Below are 17,126 nucleotides of genomic sequence, written 5' to 3'. Positions count from 1 at the left end.
AAGTCAAGTTTTATTAAAAAAGAAAATACATATCTATATAAAACATGTGCCGAGCTTAATTATAAAATATTAGCAAGATTGAACTTTTCCCGGGTGCGTTCTTTCAGCGAATGCTGAGATATGACGTAACACGTAGCTCGAGACGTTCTTCGATTTAAAAAAAATAGAGGCGATAAATCGGCACTGGACTGCTGCGGAAAGTTTGTTTTTGATTCAAACTAAATTTCAAGACTGGACGAATGAAAAACTGGCAATACGGAGTTATTACAACAAGTGAAGGAAAAACTCGAGGAAGTCGGTATCACGTGATGTTGGTGTTTACGCTTCACTGCGCATGCCCCATTGACTATTCTGGTTGATTATCACGGCGCATGTAGACAGGAGATTGGAATATTCCTTTCCATGTATACCATTGCTTTTGGAAAGGTCATTCGGAAAGAGAAAAACTCCTCATGTAAACGTGGCTACTGATGCGTAATTGTTGTTGCACATCAGCGACTCATTGTCAATGACATTTTTAGTGGTTGCGGGGATCGGGGTGCTTCTGCCGTGCTTCTCAAATAGTGGGGCGGGCCCCCGGTGAACTGTCTGGGGGAGCGTGGGAAGCAGGAAGAACTAATATGAACGTAGACCTGCCAATGTTCATGAATTTGTCGTACTCAGTGACTGAAGTCTATAACATTTATATTTGAATAATCATATATATATTTGGCTGCACGGCGGTCTAGTGGTTAGCGCGCAGACCTCACAGCTAGGGGACCAGGGTTCAATTCCCACCCTTGGCCATCTCTGTGTGGAGTTTGCATGTTCTCCCCGTGCATGCGTGGGTTTTCCTCCCACATTCCAAAAACATGCTAGGTTAATTGGTGACTCCAAATTGTCCATACGTATGACTGTGAGTGTGAATGGTTGTTTGTCTATATGTGCCCTGTGATTGGCTGGCGACCAGTCCAGGGTGTACCCCGCCTCTCGCCCGAAGACAGCTGGGATAGGCTCCAGCACCCCCGCGACCCTCGTGAGGAAAAAGCGGTAGAAAATGAATGAATGAATGAATATATATATTTTTAAACAATACATAGTGAGGGTACATTGATAATACGTTTTCGCCATATCGATATTCCATCACACTCCTAATATTGGGAGCAACTCGCCCATGATAAAGTGCAAATAAGCTGTCACCGTCTACTCAAATGAAGTCCTCTGATTTGAAGCACGAGCCCGCTCGGTGTTTACAAGACTGTTGTGTAACACACAAGATATTACGCGAGTGCTGTGGAAAGAAAGCAGCTTTACAGGGCTGACTAAAAGACAAGGAGCCAAAATTACTCATGTGGAACAACCAAGCTAAGCTCCTTCGGTGTGGACACAATTAAATGTATTTTTAAACGCCTATTTCGATCTTGGCTTTTGTACGAGGGCTTTCACACTAAGCAGACAGACAAGTGCCACAAAGATGGAGAAAAGAAATGTTGAGTGTGCCGTGTTCAGTCATTTTGGCTGAAGCAAATAGGTCTGTATTGTGTGCAATAAAGCCGTTTTAAGACATGATCTTTGATGGCGGCATGATGGATAGACAGGCTAACTTGGCTAGTGCTTGCATGGTGGTCGTGTCCTGTGTGTTTAAACACTGGAAGTTGCATTTAAAAACAGGAGACAAGCAAAGGAGAGCACTGTGTTAAAGCCACACACCTGGCCCTGGTGGTTTTATAAGGCGTGTAAACCTGGACATGCATCCTGTTGTCGCCGAGTGTCGACGCAAAACACCTGAAGCCTCAACAAGAGAATGCATGCAGGTTATCTGTACCAATGCGTTACTGTTTGTTAGTAAGTACAGTGGGTATGTATGTATATTACCATCCAAAAACGCCTCTTATTATACTATTTTTCAACTATTTCAACTCTGTAGGTGTGTTGGACGCATGTTGTACAAAATACTGGATTTTAGACTGTTTAAGAATGCTTTAGAAAGCCCGAACGAGATGCCGCTTTGTGTGTCTGTAGCTTTAATGCTACCGAGCTGTGTTGGTCCATGCCTGCCTCTGACACTAGGTGGCTCCAAGAAGCCCAAAGTTGATTTATTTCAGTAGTTCAATTAAAAAGGTGAACCTCACCCACACAGAGTAATATTCATTCATTCATTCATTCATTTTCTACCACTTTTCTTCACGAGGGTCGTGAGGGGTGCTGGAGCCTATCCCAGCTGTCTTCGGGCGAGAGGCGGGGTACACCCTGGACTGGTCGCCAGCCAATCACAGGGCACATATAGACAAACAACCATTCACACTCACATTCATACCTATGGACAATTTGGAGTCTCCAATTAACCTAGCATGTTTTTGGAATGTGGGAGGAAACCGGAGTACCCGGAGAAAACCCACGCATGCACGGGGAGAACATGCAAACTCCACACAGAGATGGCCGAGGGTGGAATTGAACCCTGGTCACAGAGTAATATCTGCCAAGTAATTATTTCGTATTGATTACAGCTAAATTATCTAAATTGTGAAGATGTTCAATATTATAAACTACCAGTTGGCATACTAATCAGCAAATTAACTGGGCTTTAATTTAAGATGTGTAGCGAAGCCTGCGTCATGGTGTCCATTGTGCGAAAAATCGCTGAGACTGCTGAGGTTGCACAAGAACAGCTAAGCTAAGCCAGCTAGCCTGCCAATGTCAACATCATCAGTGCGCAATCCAACTTTATCGCCTTGATGCGCCATGCCCGATGTCCTTGGCAGCGGTGCTTCCTTCAACATTGTCATGTTGTTGGAGAGCGCCGGACGGTTTGCTTTGGATGGAAGATGGAAGGAAATGGAGAAAGGTTCCCTGTTGTAGGTTGGGTGAGATGCAGGTTTGCAGGGCAGAGGAAGAAAGGTCAGATGAAAAGGAAAGCGGTTGGTGGGAGGATGTGAGGAGAAAGGAGGATGTGTCACAAGGCGGAGAACAAACATTAAGTATGTTGATAACGTCTAAATTGTAGGAGTGTGACGAGACAAGTTGATAAACAATAATATAAACATTACTTTTAAGTAAACAATAATGGCGACGTATAGGAGTGGACAAACAGACAAAACAATAGAAGTACATTAACTTTGCATGTGTGACCTAAGCCAGGGGTGGGCAAACTACGGCCTGGGGGCCACATGCGGCCCACGAAGCGTTTGAATCCGGCCTGCCAGTTGCTTTCTAAATATTTCAACTTTTAACATACAAACTGGCAACATGACTTGCAAGTCGGGTGTCTTATTAAGTAAAAAAAAAAAAAAAAAATGTAAAATGAATCATATCACCTCGTATTTTTTTGGTACAGGACAAAAAATTAAAACATTAAAAAAAAACAAAAAAAACAAACTACATTAGGAAAGCAGGAAGTGAACAAATGTAACAGTTACTGATTGTAAAAGTACCAGATGGAGGGGTAGGATTTAATAAGCTTTGCTTCTTCCTACTCCTTTTGGACATGTGGAACTGTGAACTGATTATGGGATGCATTCAATTGTAATCTGATGCATGTTCAAATAAAATAAAACCATTACCATAAATTACATATTTTGATATGGTCTGATGTTTAAAGTGCTCCTGAAAAAGGGACACACAGCTAATTTTTTATCTAATTTTACAGATAAAATTAGACAAATAATTCAAGGGAAATTATAAGCATAAAATTGTGTGTGTGTTAAATATATGTTCTGGACCCCCAGACAATTTTGTTAACTTGAAAATATGAGTCTAAATATTTGCCCACCCCTGACCTAATTGTGCTTATTTATGTTGATGTGCAGTGATGTAAAGACACACAGACGCTATGAACATCCAGCAGCAACACGACATTTTAGCATGACTACTATTTGGATGAAAAATATACTGAACCAAGTTGACATCTACCTGGAGAACCGAGAGGTGTCACCCCCATTACTTGACGTCCGGGATGAGGCTGAATAATTCCAAACAATGTAGAACACATTCAAGCAAAGAGCCTGACTGACCTCAATTAAAATGTAGATCACGACGCTACGCTTTACTCCTAATGCTGTAACAGGAGCGTTGTTGAGTTAGTAATTATTATACAGAAAACATTACGACAGTTAAAAAAGTGAAGCCTGGCTGAAAATTGACAGCACAGATTTGTCTTGTGGTAACATGGATTGATTCATATGTATTCAGCTGTTTCCTAGCCTACACCTGATGATCACCAGCCAACACACACCAACCATGATGTCAGCCTAAAACCATGACAAACATGCCCAAACCCCACCTTTTCTTTTCTTTTCCATTCCCACATTTCTTCAAACTGATTTATTGTTAAATCTAAAAAAACGTTTTTCTCCGTACACTTTCTTACGCACCCCGTCATTGTTGTTCTTTGTCCCCCGGGGGCAGACAAAGGAAGACCCTTCCTCTGCAAAAGAGTAAAAGGGGGTCAGGCTGAATCAGGTGCTGACAAGACTAAGCTCTACCTCTCTGAAGCGTCAAGAGTGGATATTTACTCAAAAGAAAGGAGGGACTCACTCCTCTGCCAGAATGCAAACAAATGCAGACATGACATACACACCAATGAACCCACCCATCATTCAATCAATTTTACCGTTCATCTTCATAAGTATATGCCTCATCCCAAATTAGTGCCACTCGGTCTGGTCTCCTAATTCAACTTTGGTCTTCATGAGGACACAGTGAGTCACTGTGACACGAGGAGTGTCCGATCTGTCTCAGACGCTCTGCAGCCGGCAGTAGTGCGTCACCTATCAATTGAACCTTTCAACCTGAGACATTGTTGCACAATATAATAGAAGAATGCTGCAGCACACATACATATGCTGAGGCAGACGGAAAAGCCATAAAAAAAAAAAAAAAAACGCCTCAGGTGGAGGCAGACGATGACTTCATGGAGAAATAGGAAGTATTGAACCGCCGCATGTGTGCGGTAGGCATGTCTGTGTAAAAACATGCCAACCACGGCTCTTGGCGGTGAGATAATAAGGGCAGCGAGTGCACGGATTGGAGCGAAATAGCTGACATTCAATAGCTGACATCTGACTGACGTAAAGGCCCCCCCCCCGTGCTGTAAACACACGGCTTCACCCGACACACCGCCCTGCAGACCTGGACAGTGTTGAGCGAGCAGCCAGCCACCTTGTGGGGGCGCGGGGGTGCGCGTGTGTTTGTGTGTACAATAAGCTACAACTACGGTATGTGCTAATCTTAGCAACTTGCTGACTGGAAACCTCATTTAATTACACTCGGCCCTATATTTAAACTAAGCCAGCTCCATTTTGGATACAAAAGAGAACCCACGCCTGTTCACAAAGTACATGAAGAACGAACTGACTATTCTAAATATAATGTACTGATTATGTAGAGCCCATTGTGCCAGGAAAGGCTTTTCCAATGTTATGTGCACTCCTGAAATGGATGGATTTTTTGGGGTTTTCTGTTGATGCAAACAGCGCCAGAGAGGAATGTTTGCTCTTTGGTGGCGAAACATTCTGAACATCTCTCGTCTAAATGAAGCTCATGCAGGACGGCGCCCGGCACTCAGCAAAGCGGAGGTCATGGGAGAGCTAACGCGCTGTAACTGGACTGTTGTCTGTGCTTGTGCACTGGAACCTATCACGGTAGCATAGACAAAGCAGACGGCATGTATACAATAAGAGGCCGTGGGCCAAATCCCGCCTTGCTGTAGGGCACGGAGCAACTCTGTCCCCTTGGTTAATGTGTTAATAATGCGTAGCGGTCAGCGTGTGGGTTGTTCTTTTGGCCTGGATGCGCTATAAAGCTGCTGAAGGGTGCAGGAACATCGCGTCCTCACCGCGAGGGCAACCACACACGTGCACAAACTACCTCACGCGTAAATGTGACATCACACGGATGCTGACCTACAATAGTGAGGTCTGGTATGAGCTGAATAGGGGAGATCAACACGTGACATTTCCAAGTTGTATTGCAAGAACTGTGACGTATGGCATGGCCGCTATGAATGATAATACAGTAATATGGAAATGGAAGTGTGCAAGCAAGGCTTTATTGGAAGTATACATTAAAGGGTCCCTGACATGATTCATCAACTATGCTTAAATATGTTATATATTCTTTGTAATTGTTCATTCATTCATTCACTTTCTACTGCTTTTTCCTCACAAGGGTCACAGGGGGTGCTGGAGCCTATCCCAGCTGTCTTGGAGCGAGAGCCGGGGTACACACTGGACTGGTGGCCAGCCAATCCCAGGGCACATAGAGACAAACAACCATTCACACTCACATTCATACCTATGGACAATATGGAGTCACCAATTAACCTAGCAATGTTTTTGGAATGTGGGGGGAAACCGGAGTACCTGGAGAAAACCCACGCATGCACGGGAAGAACATGCAAACTCCACACAGAGATGACCAACGGTGGAATTGAACCCTGGTCTCCTAGCTGTGAGGTCTGCGCGCTAACCACTAGACCGCCGTGCTCTTTGTACGTTATTCCATTTTTGAAAGTGAACAATAAATCCACAAAAATGGCATTTGCAGTTCATGGCAACAGCCATGATGAGCTCGCTCTTGCGGTTCAGCCTCAGTTCCGCACGTGACTTCATCAGGGAGAAACCTCGAAACTAAAGCAAACAAACGCTTCTCGAGGATATAAATGGAATAGTTACAGCATATAAAACCTTTTATAACCTTCTGAATAACATTTTTACCATTATTAGAGCCCTGTAGATGTAAAATAGCACCCCTATAGTCATTGTTACACTTGAGTTACCCAATATAGTACACATAATTACCTAAAAGTGTCATCCAATACTTCTCTACAAAAGCCATAGCATTTCAGTATGTGGAATCAAACTATGGAATGGATTGAGTAAGGAAGTCAAACAATGCACAACGATGAGCCAATTCAAGAAACAATACAAGCAGTTGATGTTTGCTAAATACAAGGATGAAGAGTCTTGAACCAGTCATGATGCTATGCTATATATATCACTATATTGACATTTACTATGGTACACATTATGTCATTGGATGCTCATATCACCTCATACTTCAGTACGGGAGAAAAAATTACAAAATTTAAAAAAAAAAAAAAATGTATTACGGAAAGCAGGAAGTGAACAAATGTAACGGTTACTGATTGTAAAAGTACCAGATGGAGGGGTAGTATTTAATAAGCTTTGCTTCTTCCTACTCCTTTTGGACATGTGGAACTATGAACTGATTATGGGATGCATTCAATTGTAATCTGATGCATGTTCAAATGATATAAAACCATTACCATAATAACAAAAACATATTGGACATCAATAATATATGATAGTATATGATAATATATGATGCAGTGGTGGCTGTTATGTCATCAATTTTACATTACAGGCACCAAGAGACCAAAGTGAAGTGTTGTCCACACTCTACACTGCTAACCTGCCGCTAGCACTCGGCTAACATTCAACTCAAGTGAGCGACGTCACACACGTAAGGTCAGAGGCCCCGCCTCTTAAATTCATATGCTTTATATTTTTGTATTTTTCTTAATTTTTATGCTTGAAAATGTAATTTATGCCAACAAGACATACAATTTCCTTGATTATGCATTTTGTAAAACTAACAGCAATCATTTATTAGTGACTTAACCACCTTGTAGAGAGGGATGGCTCACTTATGTATGCTTTATTCCTGGTTGGAATCAATAACGCGGCTGTATGTGGAACGAATTATTCACCACTAAAGTTTCCCCACCATCGCTAGTAAAGTTAATTACAGCTAGCTAGTGCAGCGCGCACCACCTGTTGTTTTGTTCCAGAGGAGCCATTGCTTTGAGGCAAGGCATTTCTCCATCATGCAGTTTTATATCATTTGCAGAATTGGAGTCCGATGGAAGGGGGATGCCGCCGTTTGTGGAATAACAGTAGCTAAGTTGAGAGTTAAACAAGTTTTGGAATGTTTTTAGATTATTCCTTGAGAGAAAGCAGCTGAGAATGCCGTGTTGACTCATTTTTTTTTTTTTTTTGCTGTTGGAACGACTACCGCCAGAGAGACTCGGGGGTATATTTTGGAGGGAAACCCGAACTCTAAGCAGTACCTCAGATGTGAGTATTGCTCCATGACTCACGATGGTTTAAAGTGCTGGATGGGGAACTAGAATGGAGTGAATGGGGGGGGGGGGGGGGGGCGTGCGTGGGGCGGAAGAGGCGGCTGGGGACAGGTTGAAACACTGCAATGGGTATGCGAGAGGACAAATTTTCCATCTGTGTGCGTACGTGTGTGCACTTGCATGCATGTGTGTCTTGGAAGAAGGCAGCCTGAATGATATGTGTATGTGTGTATGTGTGTGTGTGTGTGTGTGCTTAGCAAGGTGATGCCCTGAGATGAGGCAAAGGCACTGGGGGGAGGTGAGAGCGGGCGGCCTGTTCTGCGTGCCGCAACGGCGGTGGGGATGGTCGGGGTTCACTCAGGCCTGCAGCTCTCCTGTGGAGGGTGACCTCATCGCCTGGCCCCTGGCATTGTGGCAGCAGCACAAAGCCACGCAGGAGACGCGAGAGAGAGAAAAGGACTTACACATAAACGTGGGGGGAGGGACTGGATGCGAGTGCGGACGTAGACGTGAATGAGGCTGCATCACTGAGCGAGGGAGAACCACAGGAAGAGAAAGACGGATGGCGAGACTTCTAAATAAAAAAAAAAAAAACAGAAGACCACCAGGCTTTCACACACACACACAAACACTCAAGGAGGGCATGGCTACGACAGGAAACACAAACAAGACTAAACAACACACAAGCTGCTCAATTGTTGATGCTGTGCTAACCTGCCATAAAACACAAATCATAGAGGCTGTCAAACATCCTCCACCTGAACACACACACAAACAAGCTCCCTTCAAAAAAAAAAACACTAAACTGACAAGGACATTTAGTACAATTACTAGCTGTGTTTCCTGTCGGAAGCTTGTCTACCAAAGCTGATGTTTTTATTTGTATGTCTTCATGAGACAATGACTGAACTTATGCATTGTCTACAGCAGAGGTCTCAAACATGTGGCCCGCAGCCCCCACCTTGATATGAAAGTTTAATGTTAGTGGTGGCCCGCGCAAGTTTGATATGGATGCTGTATGGTATCATGTACCCAGAAAAAATGATTACGTTTGATTAATGTTCATGTTAAAGGTTAAATAACTGTTAATAGTTATCCTCCCTATCCGTGTGGAAGTGGTAAGTTTTTGGCTATTTAAGTTTAAAGGAAATAACTTGAAGGCTACCATTTAGGTCGCTAGCTCTCTAGTTTGCGAGTTAGCATGTGTCTCGAGACCCTGCAGTTGCGCAATATGTTGTAAATAAAAAGAGTATAAATGTGACTATAGTCGTGTTTTGTCATGTCTACAGGGCTCTAATAATGCTTTGTTCATTTTAATCTGAAAAAAATAATTTGTCTACCCACCAACTATATGTGGTTTCTTAAGTTTTTATTATTTGCCATTTTATTATTATTATTATATTTATTTATTTATTACTGATTGATGGATTTTCTTTATTCTTGATTTGTTTATTTATTTTTCATCTTATTTTGTGCAGAAAAATAAAAAGTAAGATATTTGAGAACAGTGGAATGGAATTGGAATGTGTTTTTTTTTCACCCAGACCCTAGCTCCAGTGGCCCCCAAGTAAATTGAGTTTGAGACCCCTGGTCTACAGTATGTGTGGCAAAAACACCCCCTAGGGGCCGCCACATGGTACGCCACACGCTCGTTCAATTCATCAATGTTGATTATTGATGATCTAATTCATCAACAACTTTTTGGATGCAATTGTTTCTTATTTAAAAATGATGTCAGCCTCTCGAATATCACAACGCTTTGCTGTTTTTCCGTCGAGAGCAAGGGGTGTCCCAAATGAGGCCATTTGTGGCACCAAGACTGCTATTTATTAATTGGCCCATTCTAAAAATACAACAAAAATAAAGTTGAAATATTAAACATGTTGGATTGAATTGTAATATTATAAGAAACGAACTAAATTAAGTTGCAAGTTTTGGACAATTATCAGAATTATATTATGATAATACAGTCATAATTACAAAAGAAATTTGAAATAGTTGGACAATTAATTTAAAAAACAGCAAAAAATTTAAAAAATGCTGTAATTTTACAAGAATATTAAGATGAAAAACTCATATTCTAATGAGAAAAATGGTTGCAATTTTACAAAAATAAAGTCATAATATTACAGGAACAATACTAATAGAGATGTTGGATTGAATTGTAATATTATAAGAAACAAACTAAATTAAGTTGCAAGTTTTGGACAATTAGGTTACAGAAACACTTACAATGTTATGAAAATCAAGTCAAAATATTATGATAATACAGTCATAAATTACAAAAGAAATTTAAAAAAGTTGGACAATTAATTTTTAAAAAAAGTTTTTAAGATGAAAAACTCATATTCTAATGAGAAAAATTGTTGCAATTTTACAAGAATAAAGTCATATTACAGGAACAATAATATTGTTTTTGTAGCATAGAGTTGAACTATTAAATAAATGTTTTTAAAGTTAGAATATCATGAGAAACAAACAATTTAACAGAAAATTAGGTCGGAGAAAATGTCAATGTTATGGGATAAAGTAATAATATGGAATAGATTATTTAAGAAGACAGTTAAAATATTTGGGAAATTAGACAAAAAAAACACAAAAAAAAGGAACAAAAAAAGACTGAGGTTGATACTAATAAGCTTGCATCTTTTCATTTTTTCACCATGTGGAACTTGGTAGAGGGCCTAACCGATCACTCAGTTTATTGATGAGTCGGCTAAGAAAATAATCATGAGGTGCTGCTCTAAAACACAAAAAACTCAAATTGTGCAATTGGATACGGGGGCTGATTTAACAGGTGATAAGGGTAAAAGCGTTCATGTGATAGATCTCTACCCTCTTCCGCTTTTGTTGTTTTATCCTTTCCCCCTTAAATAAACGTCCGCTGTAACACCAGATAGAGCCGCTCTGTCTCGGGTTTTCCCCCCTTTGCTACTGTTTGTTTTGCCGAGGTTTCTATCTCTTGATGATGTATTTATTGTTGTTGTCCTTCTTGCACACACACACACACACAGTGAGTCGGTGGTGCACTGAAGATGTTCCCTGTCTGTCAGCAGGGGTGAGTGGAGAAGGTGCAGAGGTCAGGGTTTAGGGGTTGGAGGTCAACTAATCGGTCACTTCATCAACTCATTACTCGGCTTGTTAATTAGAGGATTTAAGTGGACGGGATGAGGGAAGCACCTCCCCGTCGCAGTTCCTTTCCCTGTTGTTGTGCTCAGCCAAAACAGTTACTCTGCATCGTCTTACTTGTTAACCTGATAGTGGCGATCAGGCTTTTTACTCCCGTTATTGGGATTTGAGTGTGGCATGGCTCAGGTGTTAGAGTTCGATCCTCCGTCCTCCCATCATGATGTCAAAGTATCCTTGGGCGAGATGCTGCATCATCAGCGGGTAAATGCGCTAAGAACGCTTTGAGTGAGTTCCTTGGATGGGGAAAAGCCCTTTTACCGTTTATTGTTGTTTACCACATGCAGGACAGTCCTGCGGTCTTTTATAGCCTTATAAACCAGGAAGGGAACAAACTACGTATGTGCAATGATCTTTAGTGGAACTTTGTTTGAAAAAAAGAAAATCATTGCCATATACAGTCCAACCTCGGTGAGTTAGCGTATTTACGTGGGAATATTTTTGTCTCGGTTCACATATGCAATCGTTGCGGTTCTGACATTGCTCCCTTACTATATTGCGATCTTTAAATTAATTAAAAAAAAAAATAAAATTATAAATAATGGATGTTTCTCACTTGACTATGGGCTATTTGACAAATTTGACAAATGATATGTAGTATTGTGTTTCTCCTCTCATTCTGTGTGGAAGTGGTAGGTCTTCTTCCCCGATCCATTTGAAACACTCTCTTAAGTTTAGAATAAGTACAATACGGCTGACTGTGATTGGCTGGCCACCAGTCCAGGGTGTACCCCGCCTCTCGCCTGAAGACAGCTGGAATAGGCTCCAGCACCCTCATTACCCTCATGAGGATAAGCGATAGAAAATGAATGAATGATATGTAGTATTGTGTTTCTCCTCTCATTCTGTGTGGAAGTGGTAAGTTTTCTTCCCCGATCCATTTGAAACACTCTCTTAAGTTTGGAATAAGTACAATACGGCTTACTGTGATTGGCTGGCGACCAGTGCAGGGTGTACCCTGCCTCTCGCCTGAAGACAGCTGGGAAAGGCTCCAGCACCCCCCATGACCCTTGTGAAGATAAGCGGTAGAAAATGAAAGAATAATATGTAGTATTGTGTGTCTCCTCTCATTCTGTGTGGAAGTGGTAGTTTACTTCCCTGATCCATTTGAAACATTCTCTTAAGTTTAGGATAAGTACAATACGGCTTACTGTGATTGGCTGGCAACCAGTTCAGGGTGTACCCTGCCTCTCGCCCGAAGACAGGTGGAATAGGCTCCAGCACCCCCATGACCCTCGTGATGATAAGCGATAGAAAATGAATGAATGTATGTAGTATAATGTTTCTCCTCTCATTCTGTGTGGAAGTGGTAGGTTTTCTACCCCAATCCATTTGAAACACTGTCTTAAGTTTAGAATGAGTACAATACGGCTCACTGTGATTGGCTGGCGACCAGTCCAGGGTGTACCCCGCCTCTCCCCTGAAGACAGCTGGAATAGGCTCCAGCAACCCCCATGACCCTTGTGAGGATAAGCGGTAGAAAATGGATGACAATACGGCTTACGTCTTGTCTTGGCTAACATATTGCGTGTGTCCAACTGTGTTCCTGATGTGTTTTTAATACACAACACTGTTAGCAGAAGTTAGATAAGACCCTGAGGGAATATTGCGTTAACCATATCACCTGATAATAAAGTTAATTTTGGTCAATAAGATAACAGTGACGGTGCAGTTGGAGTATGGGAGTAGCCTCAGCACACACGGCCAAATCAAACATCTGTTGGCAGCTTATCTGCTGTGCTTGTGTGGGCATATCATCGTGAGGTCAATAAGAGGGGAGGAGTCGGGCCCGGCAGCAACATTGTGGCTTGGAGTGAGTGACAAGCCAAGGTCAGGTTATTGTCACAAGTCCAGTATTGTTCATATTTTATACCGTGTGCATGTCTGGCTTTCTTATCAGTCCCTTTTTTCACACGTTCTTTATGACGGCGTAACTGGGCCACCAGTCCTGTGGCTGCACCTAACTGTGGATGGTTATTAATTCACACAAATGCTCAATGACAAGCTGGAGAATACAACACGATTCTGGAATCTCATCATAAAAATCTCATAAACTCGTTATGTCATGAGTGAAAATAACAAGGTTGGAATTTTTGGAAAACTAGTCTGGGGTGTGGGCTGCACGGCGGTCGAGTGGTTAGCACTCGCACCTCACAGCTAGGAGACCAGGGTTCAATTCCACCCTCGGCCATCTCTGTGTGGAGTTTGCATGTTCTCCCCGTGGGTTTTCTCCGGTTACTCCGGTTTCCTCCCACATTCCAAAAACATGCTAGGTTAATTGGCAACTCCAAATTGTCCATAGGTATGAATGTGAGTGTGAATGGTTGTTTGTCTATATGTGCCCTGTGATTGGCTGGCGACCAGTCCAGGGTGTACCCCGCCTCTCGCCCGAAGACAGCTGGGATAGGCTCCAGCAGCCCCTGCGACCCTCGTGAGGAGAAGCGGTAGAAAATGAATGAATGAATGTCTGGGGGGTAAAGTCACAATATTACAGGAATCTTATCATCATAACAAACTCCAGGGCCACACCCATGGCAAGTCTGTATTCATAGTACTGTATGTGTTTTAGCATTGGTTTTCTTGGTACATGACAATGGCATTAGTTCACAGTGAGGTCTGGAGGACTGTCCATCAGAGGTTTGACAGGAACCTCAGATGACGGCCTTGGATGGATGCTATCCCAACAGACCAGACAGAAAATGGAGAGAAAAAGTGAGGGGGAGTAATAGAAGAAGTGAGTGGACCGTATCGTCAGCCTCCATCTGCTAATGTGCGTCAGGCCTTCGCCGCTCTGGCGCATCTTCACGAGCCAAAGAACTTCACACGTCATCGATGGCAAACCGCAGAAGGAATCAGAAAGCAAAACTTCCCGCTTCAAAGGCAACCACACGGCCGATTGTGTTCTGTTGCACAACTACGGGTTGCCGACACTACGGTTGCCATTGATGAAATACTGCACGTAATAAACGAGACTACATATGGTGTGTACTACCATGGGTGTCGTGATGATACACAAAGCTCTATGCTCTAGGACAAGGGTGCTCATTAAGTCGATCGCGATCTACCGGTTGATCGCGGAGGTGGTACTGGTCGATCGCTGGTCGATCGCTGGTCGATCGCGGCGTGACATTAAAAAAATATCATCCTAGCATCAATGCCGTCACTTGATTGATATACAGGCAGCCATTCAGATGATAACTGAATGTTGCCCTTCGGGTGACCAATCAAATCAAACAACGTCTCTAAGTGCAGCAGAACTTACGATGTCAGCCTATCATCCATCCCCGTTACTTGATTGACATACAGGACAACCAGTCAGATGACAACTGAATTTTGACCTTTAGGTCACCGCTCATGCGTAAACAACGATGCAAAGTGCTAAGCTAGTCGGCGAATTGCGTCAGATTTTAAGCCCTCGCTTAAGTTTATGGTCACTAAAATGAGTGAAGTAGCTGGACCAAGTAAAAAGGCAAAAACATATCACTTCCATACGGAATGGGAGGTGGACTTTTTTTTTCACAATGTCTTTTTCGAAGTGCGTTTGCCTGGCTAACCTGGCTATCAGCAGCTACTGTCCGAACTATGCATCCCTGGCTGATTCAATTCAGTGCAAGTCATCAAAGTAAACTCAGGTAATTACAAAAAATGTTAATAGTTAATTATGTGTGTTTTGCAATATTGGCTCATTTGGTTATGTAAGGTACATCAACATACATTGTACGTACAATTAATCCTCAATACATTTGAAAATAAATAGATGTTTTGCATTTTTGTAGTGGGTAGATCATTTTGACTCGGCCATTTTAAAAGTAGCTCGCATGCTGAAAAAGTGTGAGCACCCCTGCTCTAGGAGAACAAGACAAGATGAGATTTAACTTTACTTTTGATACAATAAATAATATTTTAATAATATGCCAATATATTGAAATCTGGGCTGCATGGGGGTTGAGTGGTTAGCACACAGGCCTCACAGCTAGGAGACCAGAGTTCAATTCCACCCTTGGCCATCTCTGTGTGGAGTTTGCATGTTCTCCCCGTGTATGCGTGGGTTTATTCCGGGGACTCCGGTTTCCTCCCACATTCCAAAAACATGCTAGGTTAATTGGCGACTCCAAATTGTCCGTAGGTATGAATGTGAGTGTGAATGGTTGTTTGTCTATATGTGCCCTGTGATTGGCAGCTGGAATAGGCTGGAATAGGCTCCAGCACCCCCACGACCCTCGTGAGGATAAGCGGTAGAAAATGAATGAATGATATGTAGTATTGTGTTTCTCCTCTCATTCTGTGTGGAAGTGGTAAGTTTTCTTCCCCAATCCATTTGAAACACTCTCTTATGTTTAGAATAAGTACAATACGGCTGAATGTGATTGGTTGGTGACCAGTCCAGGGTGGACCCCGCCTCTCGCCCGAAGACAGCTGGGATAGGCTCCACCCTTGTGAGGATAAGCGGTAGAAAATGAATGAATATTGCAATGTACTCATTTAATTTCTACTACATTACCTTCTACCATCATTGCTTCTGTGTGTACATTAACGGCCCTGACTCACTCCATTCATGCCATTGTTCTACGGAACAAACTCACCCAGCTTCTGAACTTAATGCCCAGAGTGAACCCTCTTCCTGCCTGTTTGGAGGTGGAAGAGGAGGAAAACAGAGCTGCATGCACATAGCAATATAGATATTGACGCCGGTAAAATGATCCACTTCATTTACATTGTGTGATTTGTTTATTGATTAATTATGTCTTGTGTGACCTTGTGTCCACGAGACAAAAAATCTTCTGGCGCTCCTAGTGTGTGGTCCTCACAGGAGGACGGTAACGGCAATAGATCAATACATTTCTGTTTGCTTCAGCTTAAAGCCCAACCAAAGCAACCGCCAGTCAAGCTACAAGAACGTGGCCGACTTTAAGAGCCAGTGGGACTAAGACGTCATAACCAACTTGCTACCAAGGCCTTATTGGAGGGAGTAGCACGACAGCAAACATGACAGCCATTACACATCCCGGGATGACATACATACGTACGTCGAGAGGCCTCGGCCACAGTAAATCCTGCTGGTTCGCTACGCTCCACTGCCACATTGTTTCCAATGCAACCTCCGACATATGCGCATGTTTTTATCTGACTGTCCCGCTCGATCACATGTTACAGTCGGTTATGGGCTGCTACAGAGGTACTGACGTGCAATCAGAGGCCAGCCTGTGCCAAAGGACAGCCATAAATTGTCAGCTGATGAAAGACTGGAAAGATTGTGTTTTGGGTTTTATCCGTGCAGGCTTTAGCCAACAGGATAGCTCCGGTGTTTTCCTCTCCGAGGGTCATAATGGATTATCCCCGCCAATGAAACATGATTCCGGCTGGCGAGCCTGCCCGCCCCGCCAGCCACCTTTTAAGATCCTTTTTCCCAGGATACCCCCCGCTTGCCTTGGAAGAGCCAGGAGCAGACATATCTGGGAAAGATGGAGGGTGGGTGTCAAGGAAAACTGAATAGTAGGAAACTAGATTAAAAATTTAGAATGAAGGCATTTCCCCCCACGTATGAAGAGCTGTGTTTGTGCACCATGACGTCCAAATGGGTTCCCATCGCAACCAACAACACAACACGGTACAACACAGATACATTGGAGCTTGGACGCCCACCTCCTCTGCCACATCTGTCCATAGCTAATCCCCCCCCTGCCATGTGCTGTGTGACTGCCTGCCTGAGACGCTTCTTCAGCAGGCAACACTGGCACACAGTGGCCATCAGCGCAAAACACTGGAATAATCTTCTCCATCAACAATGATCCAATACTGTGAAACATGGGTGTTACTACAAGGACCAGACCAGATTTTAGCATTAATTTTAAGAAAAGTA

The 17,126-nt window shown here is 42.8% G+C and overlaps 1 protein-coding gene across 3 annotated transcripts in view; it reads right to left on the bottom strand.

The window, feature by feature from the left end:
- The window catches only part of prkar1b (protein kinase, cAMP-dependent, regulatory, type I, beta), a 59,201-nt gene that overhangs the window by 27,753 nt on the left and 14,322 nt on the right, over positions 1–17,126 (bottom strand). The window lies entirely within an intron of this gene.

The sequence above is a fragment of the Doryrhamphus excisus genome, linkage group LG16 (genome assembly GCF_037039965.1).
Source record: "Doryrhamphus excisus strain RoL-2023G ecotype Guam linkage group LG16, RoL_Dexc_Guam_v1.1, whole genome shotgun sequence".
Classification (NCBI taxonomy): Eukaryota; Metazoa; Chordata; class Actinopteri; order Syngnathiformes; family Syngnathidae; genus Doryrhamphus; species Doryrhamphus excisus.
This window is presented reverse-complemented; position numbering and strand designations above follow the sequence as displayed.